This window comes from Odocoileus virginianus, chromosome 18, assembly GCF_023699985.2.
Source record: "Odocoileus virginianus isolate 20LAN1187 ecotype Illinois chromosome 18, Ovbor_1.2, whole genome shotgun sequence".
NCBI classification, from domain to species: Eukaryota; Metazoa; Chordata; class Mammalia; order Artiodactyla; family Cervidae; genus Odocoileus; species Odocoileus virginianus.
This window is the reverse complement of record NC_069691.1, coordinates 32,988,333-33,013,520: the sequence shown is the minus strand read 5'-3', so window position 1 is coordinate 33,013,520 and position 25,188 is coordinate 32,988,333. Positions and strand designations below refer to the sequence as shown.

General features: G+C 40.7%; 1 protein-coding gene and 1 pseudogene across 3 annotated transcripts in view; one reads left to right on the top strand and one right to left on the bottom strand.

Moving 5' to 3' along the window:
• BNC2 (basonuclin zinc finger protein 2) overlaps positions 1-25,188 on the top strand; it is a 466,221-nt gene that overhangs the window by 77,413 nt on the left and 363,620 nt on the right. The window lies entirely within an intron of this gene.
• Positions 13,565-13,815, bottom strand: LOC110128005 (cytochrome b-c1 complex subunit 7 pseudogene; annotated as a pseudogene).

Genomic DNA, 25,188 nt, shown 5'->3' with positions numbered 1-25,188 from the left:
CCTTTGACTGTGTGGATCACAATAAACTATGGAAAATTCTGAAAGAGATGAGAATACCAGACCACCTGACCTACCTCTTGAGAAATCTGTATGCAGGTCAGGAAACAACAGTTAGAACTGGACATGGATCAACAGACTAGTTCCAAATAGGAAAAGGAGTACGTCACGGCTAACATGTTGATTGTTAATAATTTTCTAGCGTGCGGTGCTATAAATCACTGTAAAGCTATGTGCCATTTAGTGACATGAGTTTGCTATGGATTGGGAGGGGCATGTATATATTTATATTTTCAGGTGATTGTCAAATCTGTAATACTTGAGAATTTATTCATTCTACAATATTCTCGGACCCAAACCATCTATTATGTAGTGAAGAAATTGTATAACTAGAGACATGAAACTTACTAACACAATAGGACTATGAATGGACTTAAACTCAAGTTTTCTGACTTCAAGTTTAGTGGATAAGAAGAGTAGCTACCTTATGGGATTTAGAGAGAATGAAATTAAACATGTCTGTTTGGAGTGTTAAGAACAGTAACTTACAAAGGGAAAGACTTAACAAATGAAAGCCACCATCATTGCTACTGTCATTTTTACTTTTCATTATTGCTGTCATTACCACCACCACATTGTGCAAGAGTGTCAAGCAGTTCTTTGGTATGTGCCATGCTGGAGAAGTTCATCTTTTACTAATACATTGAAGCAAGTGCTCAACTTACGGCTGTATTTAAAGAAAATGCCACCAAGCTTTTACACTTTTGATTTCCGTAAAGACTTAGGAGGAAATTCCCTGGCAGTACAGTGATTAGGACTCTGTGCTTTGACTGTTGAGGGTCTGGATTCAATCCTTGGTCAGGGAGCTAAGATCCCACAAGGTGTGCTGCTAAGTCGCTTCAGTCGTGTCCAGCTCTGTGCGACCCCATAGACGGCAGCCCACCAGGCTCCGCCGTCCCTGGGATTCTCCAGGCAAGAACAGTGGAGTGGGCTGCCATTTCCTTCTCCAATGCATGAAAGTGAACAGTGAAAGTGAAGTCGCTCAGTCGTGTCCGACTCTTAGCGACCCCATGGACTGCATCCTACCAGGCTCCTCCGTCCATGGGATTTTCCAGGCAAGAGTACTTACTGGAGTGGGGTGCCAGTGCCTTCTCTGCACAAGGTGTGGGCACTGCCAAAACAAATGGAAAAAAAAAAACTTATGGAAAGCACTGGTAGAATATAGCTGAATGGTAATTTGGAATCCTAATTTTGAATTTTATACATTTGTGTCTGTTTATGGATTGATTCAGAGAAGGAAATGGCAACCCACTCCAGGATTCTTGCCTAGAGATTCCTGTGGACAGAGGAGCCTGGTGGGCTGCTGTCTATGGGGTCGCACAGAGTCAGGCACGACTGAGGCAGCTTAGCAGCAGCAACATGGATTGACTGGTGAAGAAAATGGCAACCCACTCCAGTATTCTTGCCTGGGAAATCCCATGGACAGAGGAGGCTGGTGGGCCACAGTCCATGGGGTTGCAAAGACTCGCACACAACTTAGTGACTCAACAGCAACAGCATGGGTTGATTATATTTCCAACATACAAAGATTTGGCAAATGTGATTCTGTGCAAGTACATGCTCTTGAACCAACAGGGATTCCCTGGAATCATGATTCATTTTTCAGCAGTCTCCTTGTTTCCTTAGCCATCTACATAGAATATGTAATATTTCAAGTATTTAAATTTCCTAATCCTGTCAGCACAGGGCTTTAAGTTGGAAGACTTTAGTTATGAAGTCTATTCTGATGTAATTATTTAAAAGATCCGACTTTTGAGGAATTCATTTTATGACACAGGAGTATACTTAAAATCTGTTATCTGTTAGTTGAAAAGAAATAGATATAAAACTGTAAATATTATGACCCCAACTGGCATATAAAAAGGTAGATATATTAACAACAAATACTGGAAGGTGATATATAAATGAGCAAATAATAGTGTTATTTGTTCTCTGGGTAGATTAATAGCAAATATGCTTTTAAAACTTTTACAAATAAAATTGTAAACTTTCTTTAAATTAACCTGAAATTCACTTCTTTAAAAAAAAATTATTTATTTGGCTTCACTGAGTCTTTGTTGTGGCATGCGGAATCTAGTTCCCTGAGCAGGGATGGAACTTTAGGCCCTCTGCATTGAGATCGTGCAGTCTTAGCCACTGGACCGCCAGGGAAGTCTTTGAAGCTCACTTCTTAAACTTTGTATAAATTATCTTAAGAGGAAAGAAATTGTCAGTAGTAGAGGAGAACATGGCCACCCACTCCAATATTCTTGCCTCCAGGATCTCATGGACAGAGGAGCCTGGTGGGCTGCAGTCCATGGGGTCACAAAAGAGTTGGACTTTATCGAAGCGACTTAGCATGCATGCCAAGTCGTGATTAATGCCAGCTTGCGTCATGCTAGTTTGACTGTGTTTGATGTGCTTGCTATTTCTCGGGTAGTGTAGCTTAGTAGAAAGAGTGTGGATGTTTGAGCCAGGTGGCCTTGGTTTTTACCCTGTTGCCTTCATTTAAGAGCTTTGGGATTGGGGAAGTTGCTTCTCCGAACTTTAGCTTTCATTAAATCTGCAATGCTCTGTCCTTTTTGAGGTTTCTTATTTCTAAAAGTGGCTTTCTCTTGGAGGTACTCAGTAAATATTAGCCCTTTTCTCCTCCTATCCATTACCCTCACTTCCCAGTGCCACAAGGATCAGTTCAGGGAGTAACAGGACTTGGAAAAAAGTTTTAGTTTCATATTAACATTTTCAGAGGGCTTCCCTGGTGGCTCAGTGTTAGAATCCGCCTGCTAAGGCAGGAGACGTGAGTTAAATCCCTGGGTTGGGAAGATCCACTGGAGAAGGGAATGGCAACGCACTCCAGTATTCTTGCCTGGGAAATCCCATGGACTGAGGAGCTTGACTGGCTATAGTCCATGGGGTCACAAAAAGTCAAACACGACGTAGCGACTAAACAGCAAGAGCAGCAAGCATTTTCAGTGCTTTACCTTTTTAATCATCTCTTTTCCTGTAGAAGTCTTGGTTTCTGGGAGTTTCACATCCTTGGGAACCAAACTCATGACAATCAGGAAGTGTCTTTCTGCAGAGGGTGCGCTCGGCGGAGCGGCGTGGGAGTGCGTGAGCCTGGGAACGCCGAGTCACAGCCTCCCCATCCACCGCCCCCTGGCAGGCGCGTGGAGGGTGTGGAGAGGACTCGGGCTGAGAGAGGGTTTGTAATTGCATGGCCGTCTGGCCTGCCCTGAGCGTTCCCTTCCCTTCCAGGATTCCTGTAATTGTCATCAGATGGCTCAGTCTCCCAAATGTTTCCGTTATTGCAGTGACTTCTGGAGTGTGTTTAAGGGGGAGAAAAAGGAGCCAGAATTAGCAGTCATCATTTGTTTGTGTCTGTTCTGTTGTACGTAGACGTGCGCAGGTCGGGCATCTCTGGAGCATAGAGAAGTTGGTCAGATGTACAGTCCTTACCATCTTCTCTCGTACCTTCCGATTCTTTTGCTATTGCTTTTCCTCCTGCGTTGCTCCAAAGGAAAACAAAATTGATAAACGATGAAGGAAGGGGTCCGGTATTCAACTCTAGTCTGTTATTCTTTTGGTCTCTTTATTTCTGGGGACAGTTATACAGCATTGAATCTTTCCTGGGTGCAAGGCTTCAGGAGGTTAGGAGTTGGACGGTGAATACGCCCTGTAATGAAAGGTTCCAGGTCTTGGGCATGGAGGAAACGAGATGTTTGAGACAGACTTTGAATTTCAACTGATAGAGTTTGAATGACAGAAATGATAGCGTTAATTGGCAAAGCAGATGTTCAGGTGGAAAGAACAGTGATAGAAAAGATGAGATGATTTGAAACGGTGTATAGGATGCAGTTGAACTTCAAAATAAGAACTTTGTAAATTTGCCTTTGTTCTTTGAAGAGGGATCAGCCTAATTCCAATTTTAGGCTGAATGCTATCTGTAAAATCTTAGAAGGAATGGCTCATGCTCTCAGACCCACTCTGAGTCTTTCAAGGTAGTAGTTGAATTTTCCTTCATCATAAGCCTGCAGCTGAAAACCTAACTAGAGGAAGATACTTTGTCTGGGTAATTTTTTTTTATTCAGGTAATCTCCTGTCCTTCCTGCTTTTCTAAGAAGGGAAGAATTGCCTAAATGAAAAAGGACAGCTAATGTTTAAAAAAATGAAAATGGAGTGATCGCCACATCTAAACCTATGTGTTTTTCTACCCCCTTGTTCCCTAAGCAGAACCTGAGTACAGAGGTTGAGGTTGGATATGATTGCTCAACTAGATAATTTTTGGAAGTGTAGAATTGAAGAGAGCTAAAACAGTTTCTTCTGATTCGTGCTGCTGGCTGAGAAATTGTGCTTTTGAACAGCTACTTAGCTTTACTGGCTCTTACTTACTTAGCTTAGTGAAGCAGTTCATTGTGTTCTGGTGCCCCTGTTTGTGTAGTGGTGGACTGTTCTCTAAACTCACAGGGACCCAGCTCTAGAGAGTCATGTGAACCATTTCACATTCGTCATATGCCTCTTTTACAGTAATTGTATTAAATACTGATGCTTACCCTGAAACCCATTCCACCTCTTTTTTCCCAAGTATCCAGACATGGGAGATGGGTCCAAGATAGTTCATGATTAATATAAACACCTAAGTCATGATAATTTCATCCCCCTTAGGAGCTATTGGTCTGATAGCAGGCATGTGACTTAAGTTCTGGCCAATAATTTATAAGGGGAAGTGTGCTAGACAAAGGTAGTGAAAGTTCCCCATCTGGAATGAGAAACAAATTCCTGCTTGGAGTTTGTCAGTGAGGCAGTGAGCCGACTGGGGGGTAGCATGGCAACAGGAAAGGCAGGGCTGGTGTCCTTGACACTTAGCCCACATCTGCTGCTCCTGACTTGTTCTGTGAGAGAGCTCGTTTTTTAAGCTCTTACAATCAGTACTTTCTATTACCTGAGGCCAACCTGATTTCTATCTCATAAAATGTATCTATGCATTTATCATGTCCCTTCTGGTATTTTCTGTGTGATTTGGAAAGTGGTTCTTTTTTAAAATCATTTTTAAAAACTTCTTTTTTTGGGTCCATACTGCATGGCATGTATGGGATGTTAGTTCCCCAACCAGGGATCAAACCCATACCCCCTGCATTGGAAGTGAAGAGTCTTAACCACTTTACTGCCAGGGAAGTCCCCTGGAAAGTCGTTTTTATAATCTGTAATTTAAATCACACTATATGTCATTTAAAGTAGTTTCTATTTAAAGCATGAGAGGCAGGTCGGTCCCTCTTTTTGATGGGAAACCAAAACTGACCCTTCCCAAGGCAAGTGTTCAGCTGCCGGTGAAGTCATCTTGTGGACCATCTTGTCTTTACCATGAGGTACCTTGATGAAAGATGTGATGGGACAAACATTTTTTAGTTTGTTTTGTGTTGTTTCTGCCCCCAATCTGAAAATGTTAGAGTAGAACTACTTGATTACTTTGAGTCCTACTGAATGAGATTTGTCCAGTTTCTAGGAGTCAGTATTTTACCCCTTTCAGTGACCATGTCCTTCTACCTTCTGTGGACAATAGACAAGTTAGTGAAGAAGTTTTAGAGAACTTGACCTGTGGAGATAAACCTTTTGAGTTCAAAGACTTGTGAAAGTCCCTTGGACAGCAAGGAGATCAAACCAGTCAATCTTAAGGGAGATCAACCCTGAATATTCACTGGAAGGATTGATGCTGAAGCTGAAGCGCCGGTATTTTGGTCATCTGATGCAAACGGACAACTCATTGGAAAAGCCCCTGATGCTGGGAAAGATTGAGGGCAGAAGAAGAGGGCATCAGAGAAGGAGATGGCTGGACGGCATCACCGATGCAATGGACATGAACTTGGGCGAACTCCAGGAGGTGGTGAGGGACAGGGAGGCCTGGTGTGCTGCAGTCTTGTGCTGGGTTGCAAAGAGCCGGACACAGCTGGGCGACTGAACAACCGCCTCCTTCTCTGCTTACACTCTGCATGCCCTTGGACACATTGTATGACTTATCTGGGCTTCAGTATGCTCCTGTAAAATGGGGACTATACTGGTACTTGTACCATGAGAATTCTCTTGTGTCATGAGAATTCTATGAGAAATTTATGAAAATCTTGTGCAATAATGCCTGGTGTCTGCTAAGTATATGTTTGATAGGACAGTATCTAGTTGAATTTTTCAAAGTCCTTTTAAAAATGTGTTTCTCAAAAAAAAAAATGTGTTTCTCCTTTGTCTCACAGAACCATCTGATGAAGGAGGAAGTATCATTAACCCTATTTTATAGGGTACTGTGTTAGACTGTAACTTTGTTACTAGTAATAGAATTGGGATTGTAATATAGAGCTCTCCTCTAATATGTTGTACCTGACCGTGAATTGGGTCTTTAGGAAGTGGTTCTGTTTTTGTGATCTTATAAATTAGAAGGTGTAGATGGGAAGGGCATGAGCTTCTGTTGGTTAAATCTGACCCAGTGGTGAGCCAGTTCATTCATTTCTAAAATTACTTGTTTACTTGTTAAACAAAGGTATTCTCACTTTGCATGTTCCCAGTATGGACAGTTTTCAGTTGTTAGGGTTAATTAAGTAACATGGATCCTCCAACAACACAGCTTACATTTTGGTTATTATGTTACATTAACAGAGTGTATTAAAGTCCAGCCAGCACGTCCTGTTATTTGGTTCATGAACAGACAGCAAAGGGCATAGCTGTGTTGCCTCCTTGTCTCTCAGAGATAAACTCATGTGACATTTTGTGAAAATGGATAATTCAAAGAGGGAATTGGCGGACAAAGATCAAAGTGCAGCAAAGAAATGTGAAGTGCTAACTCTGGAAGTGAAATTTGAACCTTTCCTAAATCGAGGTCTAGAAAAACAAGCTGACTGCAGGAGTGTCAACGCTGCCACTGTTCTCTGTGTATGCAGCCAGACAGAGTTAGGGAAGAGGAAGTTACTATGTAAATTAGGAAAGTGATTGTGACAAAAAGGATGAAAGCATAACAGAGGAAAAGATGCTGGTAGAAAATGTCATATTAAAGAGAACTCCTCAGAGATACTGCAGGACAATGAAAACAAAAGGGATGAAATGTTGGAAGCTAATCCAGACTTAGACAGGAGTATGCCAGTACAAAAGATGCTCATTTGATGTTTTAAATTATACAGTGAGAAGAAGGCAGCACTGTTCAAATTGCTCAGACTACTCTTGATGCTTTTTTGATAAATAAAATGCTTTAATTCTCAATTTCTAATGTTTTAAATTACAGTGTAGTAAATGAATGTTTTGCTTTTTTCATCTTCCTATGTAACTGATTTTTAGTGTTTTTGGCAAAAAATGTTGCAGATCATAGAGAAGGTAGAATTTTTCTGTTTATTATGAAGATTGCTCTGCATGGTTTCAGCTTGCACGTCTTGTATTAGTGTGCAGGGCAAGGGCTGCCATTATTTATTGAGCCAAGTGGGCACTCTTGTAAGTGGTGGGGGTGCAGTGAGATAGTGACACCTTATGAAACATCATTCCAACAAAAATTTATTGACTGTCTGCCAGGGACCAGGTTGCATACACACATGTGGATAAAAAGTAGTTCCTTTTTCCCTAAGAATTCACATTTCAGTTGATCAATGAGAGACAAGAGCATTCCTTATATCACAATATATGCATGTAATATGTGTAATACATTTCTTTGAAAGCAGTGATAGGGAAATAACTTCCTAACTTATCTGCCTGGGAGTGTGAGGGTTGAGAGAGGAAGGAAGACAGCCCAAAGTACTCAGTGGTTAATATGGGAAAGCTGTTTAAGAGCTGAAAGAAATTTCTGCACAGAGTATGCAGGGAATTTAAAAAAGTTGGTTGCTGCTGGAATGTGGAAGGCATGATAAGGGACAGATCAGCAATGCTGTGGTACCTGTAGGCAATGGGAAACCCTTGGGATTTCTCTGTAATTTCTTTCAAATTAAGGTATAATTTATACACAATAAAATTGACCCATTTTAGTTTATCATTTAGTGTGTTTGTTCTTTGTCTTGTAACCACCATCGCAATCAAGATGAAGAACATTTACAGCATCTCCTCAGTGCTTCTGAGTGACTGACCCTTCCTCCCAACCCCAGCCCCTGGCAGCCACTGACCTGTTTTCTGTCTTTAAAAATTTGCCTTTCCCAGAACATGATGTAAATATAATCCTACAGTATGTAACCTTTTTAAGTCTGGCTTCTTTCGCTTAGAATAATAGTTTTGAGATTGATCCGTGTTGTTGCATGTGGAAAAAAAAAGTGCCTTTGGGTTATAAGCAGGAGAATTATATGTGAGATTTGAGGATGAATTTGAGAGAATGGAAACCAGAGGCTTGCACTGTAATTTAGCATGGTGCTGATGGAGGGGAGTTACAATCAAGAGGTGGGAGTACCAGACCACCTTACCTATCTCCTGAGAAACCTGTATTCACGTCAAGAAGCAACAGTTAGAACTGGACATGGAACAACCGACTAGTTGCAAATTGGAAAAGGAGTATGACAAGGCTGTATGTTGTCATCCTGCATATTTAATTTATAAGCAGATTATACCATGAGAAATGCTGGGTTGGATGGATCACAAGCTGGAATCAAGATTGCTGGGAGAAATATCCACCACCTCAGATGTACAGATGATGCCACTCTAATGACAGAAAGTGGAGAGGAACTAACGAGCCTCTTGATGCAGGTAAAGAGGAGAGTGAAAAAACTGGCTTGAAACTCAACATTTAGAAAACTAAGATCATGGCATTTGGTCCCATTACTTCATGGCAAATAGAAGGGGAAAAAGTGACAAATTTTATTTTCTTGGGCTCCAAATCCCTGCAAATGGTGAATGCAGCCATAAAATTAGAAGACACTTGCTGCTTGGAAGGAAAGCTATGACAGACCTAGGTGCAGTAAGAAGCAGAGATATCAGTTTGCTGACAAAGGTCCGTATAATCAAAGGTTTGGTTTTTCTAGTAGTCAGGTATGGATGTGAGAGTTGGATCATAAAGAAGACTGAGCGCCAAAGAACAAATTGTGCTGGAGAAGACTCTTGAGAGTCCCTTAGATTGCAAGGATATCAAACCAGTCAATCCTAAAGGAAATCTGAATATTCATTGGAAGGACTGATGCTGAAACTCCAATTCTTTGGTCACCTAATGGGAAGAGCCAAGTCATTGGAAAAGACCCTGCTGCCTGGAAAGATTGAAGGCAGGAGGAGAGGAGGTGATAGATGATGAGATGGTTAGATAGCATCACCGACTTGATGGATATGAGTTTGAGCAAACTCCGGAGATAGTGGAGGACAGAAGAGCCTGGTGCACTGCAGTCCATGGGGTCACAAAGAGTCGGACACGACTGAGCGACTAAACAGCGACAGCAGTCCCTGGCCTAGGAAGGGAACCACCCTGAAAAGTGACAGGCAGAGTGTTCGCCCCTCTGAGGAAGAGCTTTTTTAGAAAGGTGATTCACCACACAGATGCTCATACCCAAAGGGTATTGGGTACAAAATTTGCCCACAGCCATAATTACGACTAACAGAGCCCTTCATCCTTAGGCAGTTCCACGAGGTAGAGTGTTTTTCTTGTGTCTCGCAGATGGGGAAACTGAGGTACAGAGAGATCAAGTAACTTTCCCAAAGTCCAGAACACGTGCAGAGCTGGAATTCACACCCAGGTCGTCTGGGTCAAGTCCGTACTCTTTCATAGGAACACTGGGTCCTTGAGTTCTAGGATGCCAGCTCTGGTGATTATTTTCATTTCACGGTGAAGAAGGATAGAGTTTAGAGCTGCTCTGAGGCGACTCGCTGAGCACTGCAGTGATGGAGACAGGCCTGGCTTCCCTCTGCCTGGGGCTCTTGCCATTTTTTGCAGTTTTGGTACCTTTGTCTCTGTTGGCATGTCAGTTTCATATTGGTGAAGGATAACTATGCTGATATAGGCAGGCTGGCAAAATTTGTGTCTAATTCCTTGCTTTTCCCTAGCCTCAGCTCTCTGTTGTCTGGGAAGGTACTAATTGGCTCTCTTCCTGTCCGCTCTGTCACTTTATTACTCCCAAGGGAGCCCAGAATCATTGTTACTGCCCTCTAGCCTGTCCTGTTTGGTCCTTGTCTGATCTTGATCTCTTTACAGTCTCTTCGCATTAGTATTTGGTGGGGTGGGGGCAGAAGATGCCTGATCAGAGAGTTGCATGTTGGGGTGGGGGAGGAGCTGGGGCTGTTGTGGTACTGGGGTTATTGTGGTTCAGATCAAAGACCTTCACTGGGCTGCTCACCATTGTCATTTTGATTCCTCTGCCCCACGTGTACCCACCAGAGCATGCCATCTCCACTTTGGGTACAGGGCATCTCTCTGCATTTGAGGTTCAGAGCTAAGGCACAGTGCTGATCAGCTTGCCCCAAGACGCCTTGAGCACACAGGGTGTCTGAGACAGAAAAGGGTGCTCTTGTCTTAACAGTTTACATGTCATCTTGTTTGTGTTTTCACGTTGAGGAGCCAAAATTTGGGGGATAAATTTTCTTTGACGTTCGTAACCTTTCTTTACAGAAAACCCCTCCTGTAGGCTTATTCAAGTGGAGATTGATATTTTTCTTGCGTCTCTTTCTCTCTCCTTTCTTCCCTTTCTCTGTTCTTCCCTCCCTCCTTTCTTTCCTTCCTTGTAGAGTGGGTCTTTGTATGGAAAAATGTAGCTCCAGTTCTAGTCTCTTCCACCCACCCAACCCAGGAATGAAGTTGGATACTAATACGTTATGGCCACCATTCTCCCGTGGCTTACCCTTTCTCCACATTTACTATAATTAAACATGTCCTTCTCAATTTCAACTCGGAATACCTGAAAAGACTCCTTGTTCTGTTAAAAGAAAGCAAATTTCCCCAGGTAAGTTCCCATATGTTTTCTGTAAAAACTGGCACACACTTTTCTTTGTATTTTACCCCTGTCAAATGAGATCCTTATAAGAATAATCAGCCAGTCTAAGCCTCTCATCTCTTTTCGCCTGCATTTTCTTGGGTAATTTTAACTCCTTTTGTGCCATCCAGTAAAGTTTGCGTCTTTCTGTGACAACAAGAGTGTCTGGGATTCTTGAGAGTGGCACCTTCCTTTCAGTTCTCTCAGATGACCCTTGAGTTCTGTTTCTGTTCTGAATTGGGGCTTTTGCAGGAGGGGTAGAATTTTCCTCCATATTCCTGGAGGGGTGGGCAGCAAATGTGTCCTCAGGGTCATTTCTTCGTGTAAAGGATGCATATGTTTTTGCATGCTGTTTCTTAAAGAGTTCCCCCCAAATGTGTAAGCTTTAGGTCTTACCTCATTTTCATCCCCTTGAGTTGTTCCTTTCAAGAAATATATAGGGAGAGCTTCCATCACCCAAATCAGTCACCTGATGCATTTCATTTATCTGACCTTCCAGTTGCAGTGTAAGGTCTTTTAAGTTTTCTAATTCTCCTCTCTGAAAATGCAGAGCATCTATTCACCCATCATGTCCATCAAGAGCTGAAGGCCCCAACAAGAACCCTTGCTGGAGAGATCCCTTAGGGTTTGGGTGGTCCAGTCTCTCATTGCAGCTGGCCCCGGTTAGCATCTAGAGGAGAGTTGGGTTTGGCAGAGGTGAGCTTAAGGTCCTAGTTCTTCACCTTTCCAAAAAATACACGAGAAAGCTGTCTCACATGGGGATGCTTTGTAGCGCAAGCACACACTCCATCTCTAAGTGACTGTCCTTCTGGACTCAGAGACCAGAACACCCGAGCGATCATTTTCTTCCTGTTTTCTGTCCGTTCCCTTCATTCACCACATCCTGGAAGTTGACTGTTTTAGTCTGCATTATCTCTTGGAACTATCCCCTCCTTAGAAGTCTCATGACTACTGTTGAGCTCGTTGGCGCCTCCTCAGTGTGGCTGCCCTCCCGCAAGCTGGCTGCAGTAACTTTTCAAGCTCCCTCCCAGAAGCTGTATTCCTTGGGATTGAAGGCTTCTGAAAACATCTCTGACTTTGTCACTACTCAGCCCCAAACTTCATTCATTGCAAGCCCTCTGGTCAGAACAAGCCCTTTACTTCTGTATTCAGGGTCCTCCTTGAGAGAAAACTACCCAATCTTTCCACCTCAGTCTCTGACACTTTTTATATTGTGTTTTAGCCACATCAGTTCCTGGGTATGCCTCCTTTTTTGCAGTCATTTTCTCAAGGCACTTAAGGCTTTTGTGCCTTGTAGGTAGTTATTCGAATGGTTATATGATACTCCAGACTAGGTTTAAAAATTCCTGAAAGTGCTTTGTCTTGTATATTTTCAGTAGTGGTAGGTGTTCAAGTACTCAGTGAAGAAAGTAGTACTAGACTGCTAGAGTTTTATGAGCACCCGTCAGCACACTGAACCCTAGTTATCTGCCTTCCCCACCAAACCCAGAGCCACTTTACAGCCAAGACTGGGCAGAGTCTCTTGGATTGAAAAGATAAGCACATTTGTTTCTCATTCCTCCATTCTTTGCATAGGATTTTTTCTTCTTGTTTTAACCAAAAATTTTGAGCTTTTTGCCACACTCATATAGGAAAAGAAAATCAGATGCTCTTCCACTATTCGTGGAGATGCACTAATCCCTTTGTGTTTGACAGTTTCCATCATTAAAAAAAAATCTTCCAAAGTTTTAATGTATATGTCAAGACGAAACCTTTAAAAATTGAAGTGAATTTTAAATTTATATTTTAAAGATTTGAAAATTTACTCACGGCTAATCAGGTGGTTGGAGAAGGATATGGCAACCTACTCCAGTATTCTTGCCTAGAGAATCCTTTGGACAGAGGAGCCTGGTGGGCTGCTGTCCATAGGGTCGCCCAGAGTTGGACATGACGGAAGTGACTTAGCATGCATGCATGCATTGGAGAAGGAAATGGCAATCCACTCCCGTATTCTTGCCTGGAGCATCCCAGGGACAGAGGAGCCTGGTGGGCTGCTGTCTATGGGGTCACACAGAGTTGGACACGACTGAAGCAACTTAGCAGCAGCGGCAGCAGCAGCAATCAGGTGGTTACATAACTAAGATTTGTAATGATAGTTCTAATTTTAAAAACCTATGGCTGATTCATTTTGATGTTTGGTAGAAACCAATGCAGTACCGTAAAGCAATTATCCTTCAATTAAAAATGAAAGAAAACATTTAAAAAATGTTGATATTTCATTTGAATTACTTTGTTGGGTTTAATTTTTTTCATTGGACGAAAATTAATACTGTGTTGGTTTCTGCCATACAGCTTAAAAAAAAACTTATTTCAAGTTTTTATTTTCCTGCACTGGGTCTTAGTTGTGGCATGCAGACTCTTAGTATCTGTGTGGGATCTAGTTCCCTGACCAGAGATGGAACCCTGGCCCCTGCATTGGGAGTGCAGAGTCCTAGCCACTGGACCACCAGGGAAATCCCTTGAATAGCTTTTATTTTTATTATAATAGATATGTATTTAAAGTAATACATTTACTGCCTAAATAGTTCTACATTGTACATTTCAGGTTTAAACTAACTTCATAAAAATATTTGATAACAGCTGTATACACAGATTTAGACTACTAAATTATTTCTCGGCTCATCTTCTCTCCTTTTTCTTTCCCGAATCACCTCTTTGAGAGATGGTTTAAGGTAGAATTTATCCTCCTCATATTCTGTCCCCTGCAGTTTAGGCAGGATCTGCTGCCTCATGTGCATAGCCAGTGCTCTCTTAATGCGAAACTCTCTGTCGTCATAAAGGTTCTCAGGAAGCCTTCTTAGGCTTCTTTTACATCATCATTCTCATATATTGTATCATATTGCATTAAACCCAGTTTATTGAACCCGGCAGCATTGTAATACCCTTTAAAAGTACCCTCTGGCGGCCTGCTTGATGCTGAAATGGCAGGAACTGCTTGCCATGTTGACCTGCTGCTAAGTCGCTTCAGTCATGTCCAACTCTGTGTGCCCCCATAGACGGCAGCCCACCAGGCTCCGCTGTCCTGGGATTCTCCAGGCAAGAACACTGGAGTGGGGTGCCATTTCCTTCTCCAATGCATGAAAGTGAAAAGTGAAAGTGAAGTTGCTCAGTCGTGTCCGACTCGTAGCGACCCGATGGACTGCAGCCCACCAGGCTCCTTCATCCATGGGATTCTCCAGGCAAGAGTACTGGAGTGGGGTGCCATTGCCTTCTCCGATGTTGACCTGAGACCCTTGAATTACTTTTTAAAGACATTTCTAGATAGCACGGAAGGAAGGTAAATATAGTAGTGGTTTATGTAAAGTAGGGGTTTAATTCATGAATTAATTTTAAAATTTGAGTTTGTTCTTTAGCTGTTACAATCATGTGCCAAGTACATAATATAAAGCAGTGTATATTATTTGAAGTTTTGATAAGGTCTTCCTAAATAGGTCTTAAAGTGTCCTGTATGGTATAATTGTTTCATTAGGCCACCTGAATTTTGAGTAAATTTGTAGACTCTTGAACCTTGTAGTCTGCAAAGAGTAAGCTTAGTTATAACAGGCATAAATCATTGTGATTTGCATAGTTTATTTCCTCTGCATAAATGTTGTACTCACATAGTAAAACTGCTGTCCTGGAAATCAGATTTTGATTGTCTGAGTATTTGTGGGGCTAGAGGAGGTTTAGGGTTATGTTTGTGTTTAGATTTAATTTCAGTGGTAAGTTAAGATTTATGGTGAGCATTGTACAGAATGTTTTATTTACTTTTTCCCAGCTTATGAATAAAAACAACATCTGAACCTGATCTTTAGGAACCAAGTTCAGAAAATATGGTATTCTATTTCGATTGTTTCTCTTAATTGTGCCTTATTTCTGTTTATTTGCAAATTGTGTATTTAAGACTGTAGCATATTTGACACCCTGTGATTGGACATATTTAACTTTCTATTAGACTGATGCTTTCAGATTTTTGGACTCTGAAAGCAGGAGCCACATACGACCTGTGTTTTGTTCAAAGTACTAACTGACTATACTCTTAGGTTTCCATGACATGAAACGCACATCTCTGGTTTACTTGAGAGGAAATGCCTCTAAGAATTAGGCATGCTTCACTTCTGTGGCAGGCTGTTTACTTCTTCATTCAGCAATTAATACATAAATTCAGTTTTTTTCCCAAAAATATTAATCAAATGTATGTGATGTCCTATGAAGTATGGCAGGTAATGCTGAACAAAACAGAAACATTTCTTTCCCTTGCACTCAAAGTAGCTTAGAATCTAGTAGGGGAGAAAACTATGAAATTAGGTGACTGGAGTGCCAGGTGATACACACTGTGGAGCCCTAAGCCCAGCCCATGTACAAGATGCATGATTCCAGAGTCTTCCCTACCCCTTTATTTTGCCGAGTTAGCCAGATGAAGTGGTCTGTTGTTTAGATGCTAAATTGTGTCCAACTTTCGTGACACCATGGACTGTATCCCTCCAGGCTCCTCTGTCCATGTAATTTTCCAGGCATGCATATTTCAGTGGGTTGTCATTTCCTTCTCTAGGGTATCTTCCCAACCCCGGGATCGAACCTGGGTCCGCTGCATTGGCAGGCAGGTCCTTTACCTCTGAGCCACCTGGAAAGCCCATAGAATGGCCTAGGAACAGTGACTAAAAATGTTCTTGGTACTAGGAACAACTCTGACAAAAGCTCAGAGTGAAGAAAGCACTCAGGACATTAGAAAGACTAGTATGTTAAAACTTAATGGCAACCAAAACCCAGATCACAAAAACTCTCATTTTGTATCAGAACATTTTTCTTCTGCCATTTCAATGAGGAGATGAGAAATGATTGCAGACTTATTGTCTGAGTCCCCATCTCTTATAACAGAAATAATTTATTTTAGAAAGTTTGAATTATATGTAACTACCAAAAATGAAAAATCATTCATAAGGTTGCTTATTTATCATTTTGTAACTATAATTTTAGATCTTTTCCTATGCATCTTTATTTTTATAAAATTGAAATGATACTGAATATGCTGCTTTGCAACAGATACTTTGCACTTAATATGAAAGTTACATTAATTGTCCTTCATATCTTTGGGTTTCTTATAAAATATGCATTTTAATCATCATATAGTATTCTGACATGAACCATTATTTATTTATAGAACCCCTATTATTGGCAATGTAGGTTTCTAATTTTTGCAACCTTAAATGTTGCTGCAATAGAATGTATTTTATTTAAACCTTTGATTAAATCTATGATTATTTCCCTATGGTAATAAAAAGTATTTCCATTCTTCTATGCTCGTGCTTTTTTTGTAGATATGAGCTGCTTGTTTATCACCACCATGCCTGAAAAATCATTCCAGCCCTGATGACATGATGTCTTAAATCTAAATCTTTAGATCTTTGGCATTTAGACCACTGCTCTCCAAGACACCTGCTTGAAGAGCTGGGTTTGGCAGTGATTCTCATTACATCCATATAAGTAAAAGCATAAGTTACAATAGATGATTTGTGGCTGGACAATGAAATGTAAGGCTAGTGTTATGTGTTTATATACATGTGAAACAATTGTATCCAGTTTTTTTTTTTTTTTAAGAGTATCCACATGTCTAGAAGTGTTGTATCCAGGGAATTTTTTTTTTTTTTAACAGAAGAATTCACTCTGTTTTTAGGGAATGTTCTTTAGCTGCAGGTTTAAATAAACTTTTGGTCTGTGATTCAGATATATGTTTTTTGAAATTCAATTTTTTTTTTATCTTTTGGTCATGCTACACAGCATGTGGGATCTTAGCTCCCTGACCAGGGCTTAAATCCACACCCACTGTGTTGGCAGCACGGAGTTCCAACCACTGAGCAACCAGGGTAGTCTCCAGAATATACCTTATTAGATGAATACCTCCAGAGTTAGCAATTGAAAGAAAAACTGGAAATAAGTCAGCATTTTTTCTTAAAGAGGTCTAGAGGAAAATTTTGCATAGAACCAAGGAGGAGATCCTTAGATCCACTGGAGGTTTTATTTTTCATAGATTTTTATGCTGAAGTCCTGTTATCTTCACCTGCTCATCCTGTTTGTAACTTATGCCCCAGCATCATACCCAGTAAATACTTCACCCCACCCCCCCAAAAAAACCACTTAAAAATAATGTGTTTATTGAGATATAATTCACATACCATGCAGTTTTCCTACTTGGTGTTTAGTTACTAAGTTGTGCCTGACTCTTGCGACCCCATGAACTGTAGCCCGTGAGGCTCCTCTGTCAATGGGATTCTCCAGGCAAGAAAACTGGCGTGGGTTGCCATTTCCTTCTCCAGGGGATCTTCCCAACCCAGGAATCAAACCTGGGTCTCCTGCAGTGCAGGCAGCTTCTATACCGACTGAGATATGAGGGAAGACCAAAATTTACCTATAGGATTTTTTGTTTGTTTGAGTGAGTTTTAACATATTTGGAGTTGTGTAACCATCACCACAGTCAAAGTTAGAACATTTTTATTACCTCAAAAAGAAATTTTTACCCTTTAACTATTACCCATTCCCCAAAACTGCCAACCCTTTGTAGCTGTGGACAGCTACTGATGTACTTTGTCTTTGAATTTGCCTATTTGTATTTCATACAAATGGAATCTATACTGTATGTGGTATCTTATGTCTTTCATGCATATAATATTTTAAGGATTTGTCCCTGTTTTGCCAAACAATACTTCATTGTATGTAGTATGTATCACACTTTTGTTTATCCTTTTATCTGTTGATGGAGCAAATACTTTATAATATCTCGATGCATTTGTGTAGGTTTGTATTGCAAAGGTAAAAACTAAGAAGTCAAGTTGCAAGATCACAAACTAGAGAGGCCTTCAGAGTTTGTTACTGGTGAAAGCATATTAGAGAAGTTTAGAATTAAGTTTGCAAGGTGGTTGGGTCTAAGGAAGGATATCCCATCCATCAGTACATCCTTTCAGTTCCACCTGTTGGATGCTTCTTAAATCTGCTCTTGTCTTCATGTGTCTGGTAAATTATCTAAGCAATATCTTTTGTTTGGTCACACATTACCACTACCATCCCTTAAGATAGGCAACAAAAGATTATCTCTAAAAGTGTCATTTTCTCTCAGGAGTCCAAAATCCTTAACACAGGCTGCCCACCTATCCCACATTAGGCTCTTGCTGCCTTCTTTACACATCTCCCCCTCCTATTCTATGATACTGATTTTGTGCTTAATAAAGGATAATGGAATTCTTTCTGAAGTTTTTAAGTGGGTACCCTGATGCTGGGAAAGACTGAGGCAGGAGGAGAAGGAGGCAACAGAGGATGAGATGGTTGGATATCATCACCGACTCAATGGACATGAGTTTGAGCAAACTCCGGGAGATACTGAAGGACAGGGAAGCCTGGCATGCTGCAGTCCATGGTGTCGCAAAGAGTTAGACATGACGGAGCAACTGAATGATAAGAGCCCTCAATTTCAGCTTTCATCACTCTTAAGAACTGCGTGCTAAGGATCCCTTTTGGAGCCTGGTGAAATAGAAACATCTCATGAGCTCTGGGGTGCGCTGTGCATCTTAGATGCACTTGTTTCCTTTGAACCTCTTCCCTGCAAGTTGGAGATGATAACTTGCAAGTTGTGAAGCTTAAGGAGATGATATGTGAATGTGTCTGGCGCATAATATGTGCTTAGTAAACATATGTCCTTTTCATTTTTCATTTGTATTTTTGTTTGAATGTAGTGGTTTAGGTGAGTTTGATATCCCCCCTTCTCTCTCTCTCTTTTTTTTTTTTGCTGAAAAGAGGGAATGATACATTTTGATGATTGCCTGCAGTTTAGAATTTTTTTCCTTCTAAAATCTGTATCTTTGTCTCTGAATACTGGTTTTGTGAAATCTTTGGAATTTCATTAGTGCTTCTTGGAATTTCATTAGTGCTTCTATATTGTGCCAACCGGCGGTACTTCCCTGGGTCCCTGCCTATAAAAAAGCAATCTATCATTTATTGCCTTTTTTTCCTAAAACATTTACGTGTTTATATGTTTATTATTTCCACATTATGTGAGTAACTGTTGTTCATTTAAAAACCAGGAAACTTCAGAAAATAGATAAATAAGGAGAAGATAAAATTCAATTGCAATCCACTTACCTGCTGTGGTCATTGTGGTTTATGGTTTTCTAGACTTTATTCTTTGCAAAAACGCATATATGTGGCCATAGTTTTTGAAAAAGAAGTTGGATGGTACTGTATGTTCAGTTACTTTTTCCGCTTGTCAGTAGGGGTGTTTTTCAATGTTATTATGCATGGGTACAGACTTGCATGTTTACAAATCATTATGCATGTGTACATCGAGAATGCCCTGTAAGGGAGTACCATGATGACTGTCACCAGTCCTCTTTGAATGGACATTTAGGTTGTATCTAACTTTTGGTCATTATAAACAGTGTTGAAGTCACGACAGTTCTGATAAGCTTTTTACCTCTTGAGTTAACAGTAATTTCCCTGAGGTTTAATGTCAGATCCAGTTCAAACCTGCCCTTCTTACCTTTCACAGACCTTTTGTAATGTTCTCACCCACAGGACAGTACTCTCTGTTCATGCTCATCTTTTGCTCTTAATTTGGTGCTTGTGTTCTAGTTTCTTCATATCCCTACCTCCATTTACCTCGACAAAATGGTGTATCTTTAGTTTGGCACATACTGCTGTCATATCTGAGCTGTAACTTTTTAATAATTAATACTTCATATTGGTTAACATCTCTTTCCATTTTGGCATGGATAAAATTCATGAATTCATTTCCATTATATTTTCCATCACCTCATCTAAAATTGGGGTTTATTTAAATACCTGATTTTATTAATCTGAGAGTGCTTATGTGTGCATGTGCTTAGTCACAAAGTTGTGTCCGACTCTTTGCAACCCCATGGACTGAAGCCCACTAGCTCCTTAGTCTTTGGGGTCTTCCAGGCAAGAATACTAGAGTGGGTTTCCATTTTCTTATCCAGGGGATCTTCCCAGCCCAGGGATTGAACTTGTATCTCCTGCATTAGCAGGCGGATTCTTTATCGCTGAGCCACCCACCTGGGAAGCCCAAAGAGAGCGCTTGCTTTCTTCCAAATAAAAGATTGAGTGGAGTGGTTTGCATTGAGCAGTACAATCAAAAGACACATATTTATACTAATTACCTGTTGCCCTAAACTGGGATATTCTTAAGGTAATTTTTCATCCTGTATTGTTTTCCTCTTTTTAGGTCTGTTTTGGTTGTGTGTGTGTGTGTGTGTGTGTGTGTGTGTGTGTGTGTGTAGCCAGTTGATTATGTCCTTAAGCATTACCCATTGTAAATAATTTTAATATGATGCTTTGTAAATTGTTGAAGTAAAAGTTGTTAGTTGCTCAGTTGTGTCCATCTCTTTGCGACCCTGTGGACTGTATCCCACCAGGCTTGCCTGTCCGTGGGATTTCCTAGGCAAGAATACTGGACTGGGTAGCCATTCCCTTCTCCAGGGGATCTTCCTGACCCAGGGATTGCATCTGCATTGCAGGCAGATTCTTTGCCATCTGGGCCAACAGGGAATCCTGAATCATGTTGTATATTCGAGAGCCCTGGTTGTTAAACTGGAGAATGCATCTGAGCCACATGGTCGTCCCTTTCATCACAGACTGCTGGGCCTTCCCCCCAGTTTTTCTGATTCTGTGCATCACATACACAGCCTGAGATTCAGCCTCTCTCATAAGTCACCGGGTGATGCTGATGCTGCTGGTCCTGAGACTGTTCTTTGAGAATGGAACATAGAAATAATTTTTGTATTATCTATACTCTTTATAATTATCTATAGTCTTTTTCTCTTTATACCAGTACACACGGCATATATAACTGAGCACGTTTTAGTAGAACCGTCTGTTGTTTCAAAAGGAAACAAAACCCCTTGTTGGCAAAATACAGAAGGATTACTAGAGCTATAGCCTGTTGTGAGTGAGACCAGTAGGCAAGGCATCCAGAGTCCTAGACCCGGATTCTGTGGGTTATAGTTTCTTTGAATCTTGTACAGTCTTGGTTTACTTATAGGAAAAAAAGTGATTGCTGCTAAATTTCTCATGTTCCTCCACCTCCTGAATGTGCAGGCAAATCCTCAAAGTGTTTTTTAAACAGGTTCACCATATCAATTCTGTTCAGTTCAGTCGCTCAGTCATCTCCAACTCTTTGCCACCCCATGGACTGCAGCACACCAAGCCTCCCTGTCCATCACCAGCTCCTGGAGCTTACTCAAACTCATGTCCATTGAGTGATGCCCATGGTGATGCCATCCAACCATCTCATCCTCTGTCGTCCCCGTCTCCTCCTGCCTTCAATCTTTCCCAGCATCAGGGTCTTTTCAAATGAGTTAGTTCTTCATATCAGGTGGCCAAAGGATTAGAGTTTCAGCTTTAGCATCAGTCCTTCCAACAAATATTCAGGACTGATTTCCTTTAGGATGGACTGATTGGATCTCCTTGCTGTCCATGGGACTCTCAAGAGTCTGAATGTTGAGTTTTAAGCCAACTTTTTCACTCTCCTCTTTCACTTTCATCAAGAGGCTCTTTAGTTCTTCTTTGCTTTCTGCTATAAGTGTGGTGTCATCTGCATATCTGAGGTTATTGATATTTCTCCTGGCAGTCTTGATTCCAGCTTGTGCTTCATCCAGTCCAGCATGTCACATATCTCAATTAAGAAATGCTTATCTGTCTTTAATAAATGTTCAAAGTTGCTTTAATAGAGGCATAATTTTAAGGTTTGGATGAGTTAATACCTTGAAATCAGATACTTCAAATGACTTTGAGAATCAGAGCTGCAGGCAAGTGATGGTCTATGTGTCAGGTCTTCAAGAATATAAGGTTAAAGAATTGAGACACCTGTATCCCAAATGTTCATTGCAGCACTGTTTACAATAGCTAGGACATGGAAACAATCTAGATGTCCATTGGCAGATGAATGGATAAGGAAGTTGTGGTACATATACAGAATGGAATATTACTCATCTATAAAAAGGAACACATTTGAGTCAGTTCTATTGAGATGGATGAACCTGGAGCCTATCATACAGAGTGAAGTAAGTCAGAAAGATAAAGACAAATACTGTATATTAGCATATGTATGTGGAATTTAGAAAGATGATATTGACAATCCTACATGCAGGGCAGCAAAGGAGACATAGATGTGAACAGACTTTTGGACTCAGTGAGAGAAAAGGCGAGGGTACAATAATTTGAGAGAATAGCATTTAAACATATACATTACCATATGTAAAATAGATGACCAGTGCAAGTTAAATGCATGAAGCAGGGCATCCAGAGTTGGTGCTCTGGGAGTACCCAGGGCAATGGGATGGCACGGGAGGAGGGAGGGGCATTTGGTATGGGGGTACACAGGTATACCTGTGGCCGATTCATGTTGATGTATGGCAAAAGCCATCACAATATTATAGTTAGGATCCTCCAATTAACTAAATTTAAAAATTTTTAAAAAGAATGTAAGGCTGAGCCTAGAAGAAAGGAGGAGGTGAGAGAGAAATTTTAAAATAATGGGAATTGAAATGGATTCATTGGATCTAGGGTTAGTTCAGGATGTAATTCTCTGGTTCCTTCTTGGATGTCACTAGTAGTGGTTACATTTATGAGCACTTAGTGGCAATTTAGGCCTTTGCGTTTGAAGTTCTTTCTACCTGTTAGCTGAGATGGGGGAAATGTATATGGCCTTTTCTGGCAGGCACAGTAGTTGTATTTGGATAGAAAGGATAAGCTATTTGGGAAAGCACAAGAGGATCCCTCGGCACGCAGGTGAGTGAAAGGTGAGGCTACAACATCCTGTGGCAGCTGATAAGAATAGAGTACAGAATAAGATGAGCAGGAACTTTCCACTAAGCATTTCAGCCTCTCATGTTTAGACTTGGTGAACGGTGGCTGATTCAGCCAGAGATGCTTCACTTACATTGCAGAGACAAGTCTCTGGACCTCTAAGCCTGTCACCATCAGTTGGAATTTAAAATGTTTTTAGAAAGCCTTTTTGACCCATTATTGTGTTCTCTCCCATCCCTTGTTTTTGATGGCATGACATGTGTGGTCGTCTTTTCTTGTCAGCGATTGGGAGAAAAGTTTCAACAGCATGAGAAACCTTGAGGCACAGAAAATGTTTGCCTGAAGTGTTCCCATGTGAGCAGTAGACACGGGCATGTGCTAAAAGAGATGAGGGAGAAAGGCTTTTTGTTGAGAGCAACAGTAGGTAGGATGACCAAAGTTTAGCTTAAATCCTTTCATTGATATTGGAATGTCATCAGCCTTCATATGACACTGCCACGTTCAACTGTGTGATCTGGAGAGCTGTAGCTTTTACTGCCGTGGTGCGCGCGCACGCGTGTGTGTGTGTGTGTGCGTGCATGTGTGTGTGTGCGTGTGTGTGTGTACAGTGTAAACATTTTATGAACTGCAGTGTCTGAGCCATCCGTCTGTCTGGGCAGGAATGTCCCTTGATAGTAAAAAGAACAGCAATCAGGACAGAATTGGTCAATGCGGCATGTCTAATGGTGGGAAGATATTTGAAGGACTCACTATAGACACAATAGTCTCTCTAAATAGCCTCTTTGCACCCGGAGTCTTATTGCAAACAGGTTCATTAAGGCGAGACACTCTGACACACAGCATCACAGTAATGAAAGTAGCTCTGTTTTTCTAATATTGTATCTTGCCACTTCAGTTATGCTGCTAGTACAAGATTTCCCTTGTGTTGTTGTATATTTCTCCAGAAAAAGAATCAGTCTTCATAGAATATACAATTATTTTGTACAGGAATGTATAACTCATACCTAAGATCCAGTTCTCCCTGTTTATGTGCACTAGTGCAAAAATAATTGGCAAACACATCTTCCAGACCAAAAGATTCCAGCACCTTCAATTTGTTGGGCTGGAAGATGTTGAACTGGAGTTATAATAAACTTTAAAAAAATGTGTAATGTTCAAAATGGATTTGTGATCAATCATAAAAGAAAAAAAAATATTAGCACAGTTTCCCATGAGGTGTAATTTTTTTTTTCCTAGGGTTTTAGCCAACTCCAGCATAGTATCTGTTCAAAGAGAAGGAAAATGCAAAAGGTTTTCATCCACCCAGCTTTACATATAACTACAATATGATGACTTAAGCTATTGGATTTTCTGCCTGTTAATGTACAGCATGAACATTATGAACATGGAAAAAAAAGGTTATATTGGTTTAAAAGTGGATATGGAAAATTTAATGTGCTCAAGTGGGAACAATGGCATATTAAAAAAAAACACTCATGACACAGATCTAATAATTCACTTGCCCCTGTAGGAGAAAGGGTATCAGCTCTGATACTGGCTCATAGTTTATTTTTATATACACCCTTGGTCCCTGCAGTATACCCCGCGTGTGGGTTCCAGAGAAAAGAAAGAAAATAACCTGTAGGGAAATCAGCTTGGAAACCTTTCATTAAATACATTGTGCTCTGTATTGTGTCGTTCACAGAATCTTCAAGAAATAAAGAAAGGAAAAATCTCTTATCAGTGTGCATGTGTGAAATATTATATTTGAATACTATCATTTGTTTTAAGATTAAGGCCGAGGCTGCAAACATATTAGTTATTATTCACTTACATCTGGTAGATAGTGTAACAGGGATTTAAAAATTCTTTTCTAGTCCCCATCCTTCTTTCTGCCTTCCTTTTCCCCCACAGACAATGGCAGAGATACCACTTAAACTTAAAATGATTGTGGCTGCAGTATTTTCACGTTGGAAATGTTGCCTCCTTATAGAGGACTGGGGTGGTGAGGGTAATAAACTTCAGTGTTAAAATTCTTGCTGAAGTTTTATCTGTCATTTAACAAAAGATGCATTTCTAGGGAAAATTGAAGAAAGTGTTAAATATATCCTTTCATGAGAAAAATATACACGGTAGAGGTGTTAACTGTGAAGAGTGACACCTTTATCAAGTTGAGTGTCCTTTGGAGTAAGGCTTTGTCTTGTCATTATAGTTCATGTACTGCTGTTGGTGGGCCTTTAAAAATCTGTAAACGTCTTATCTTTTTTGCTGACTATTCATGCAGGATACGCTAGGCAGGCCAACTGTGACACATATTCTGCCCACGCTTGTAGCTGTCTCCTGGACGAAAATGAACACACATTTTAGACCTAAACCTTGGGTGCCATATAACAGTATTTAGCGAGCTTCTGGGATAGCAGATACTAGGAGATGATCTCAAATATCC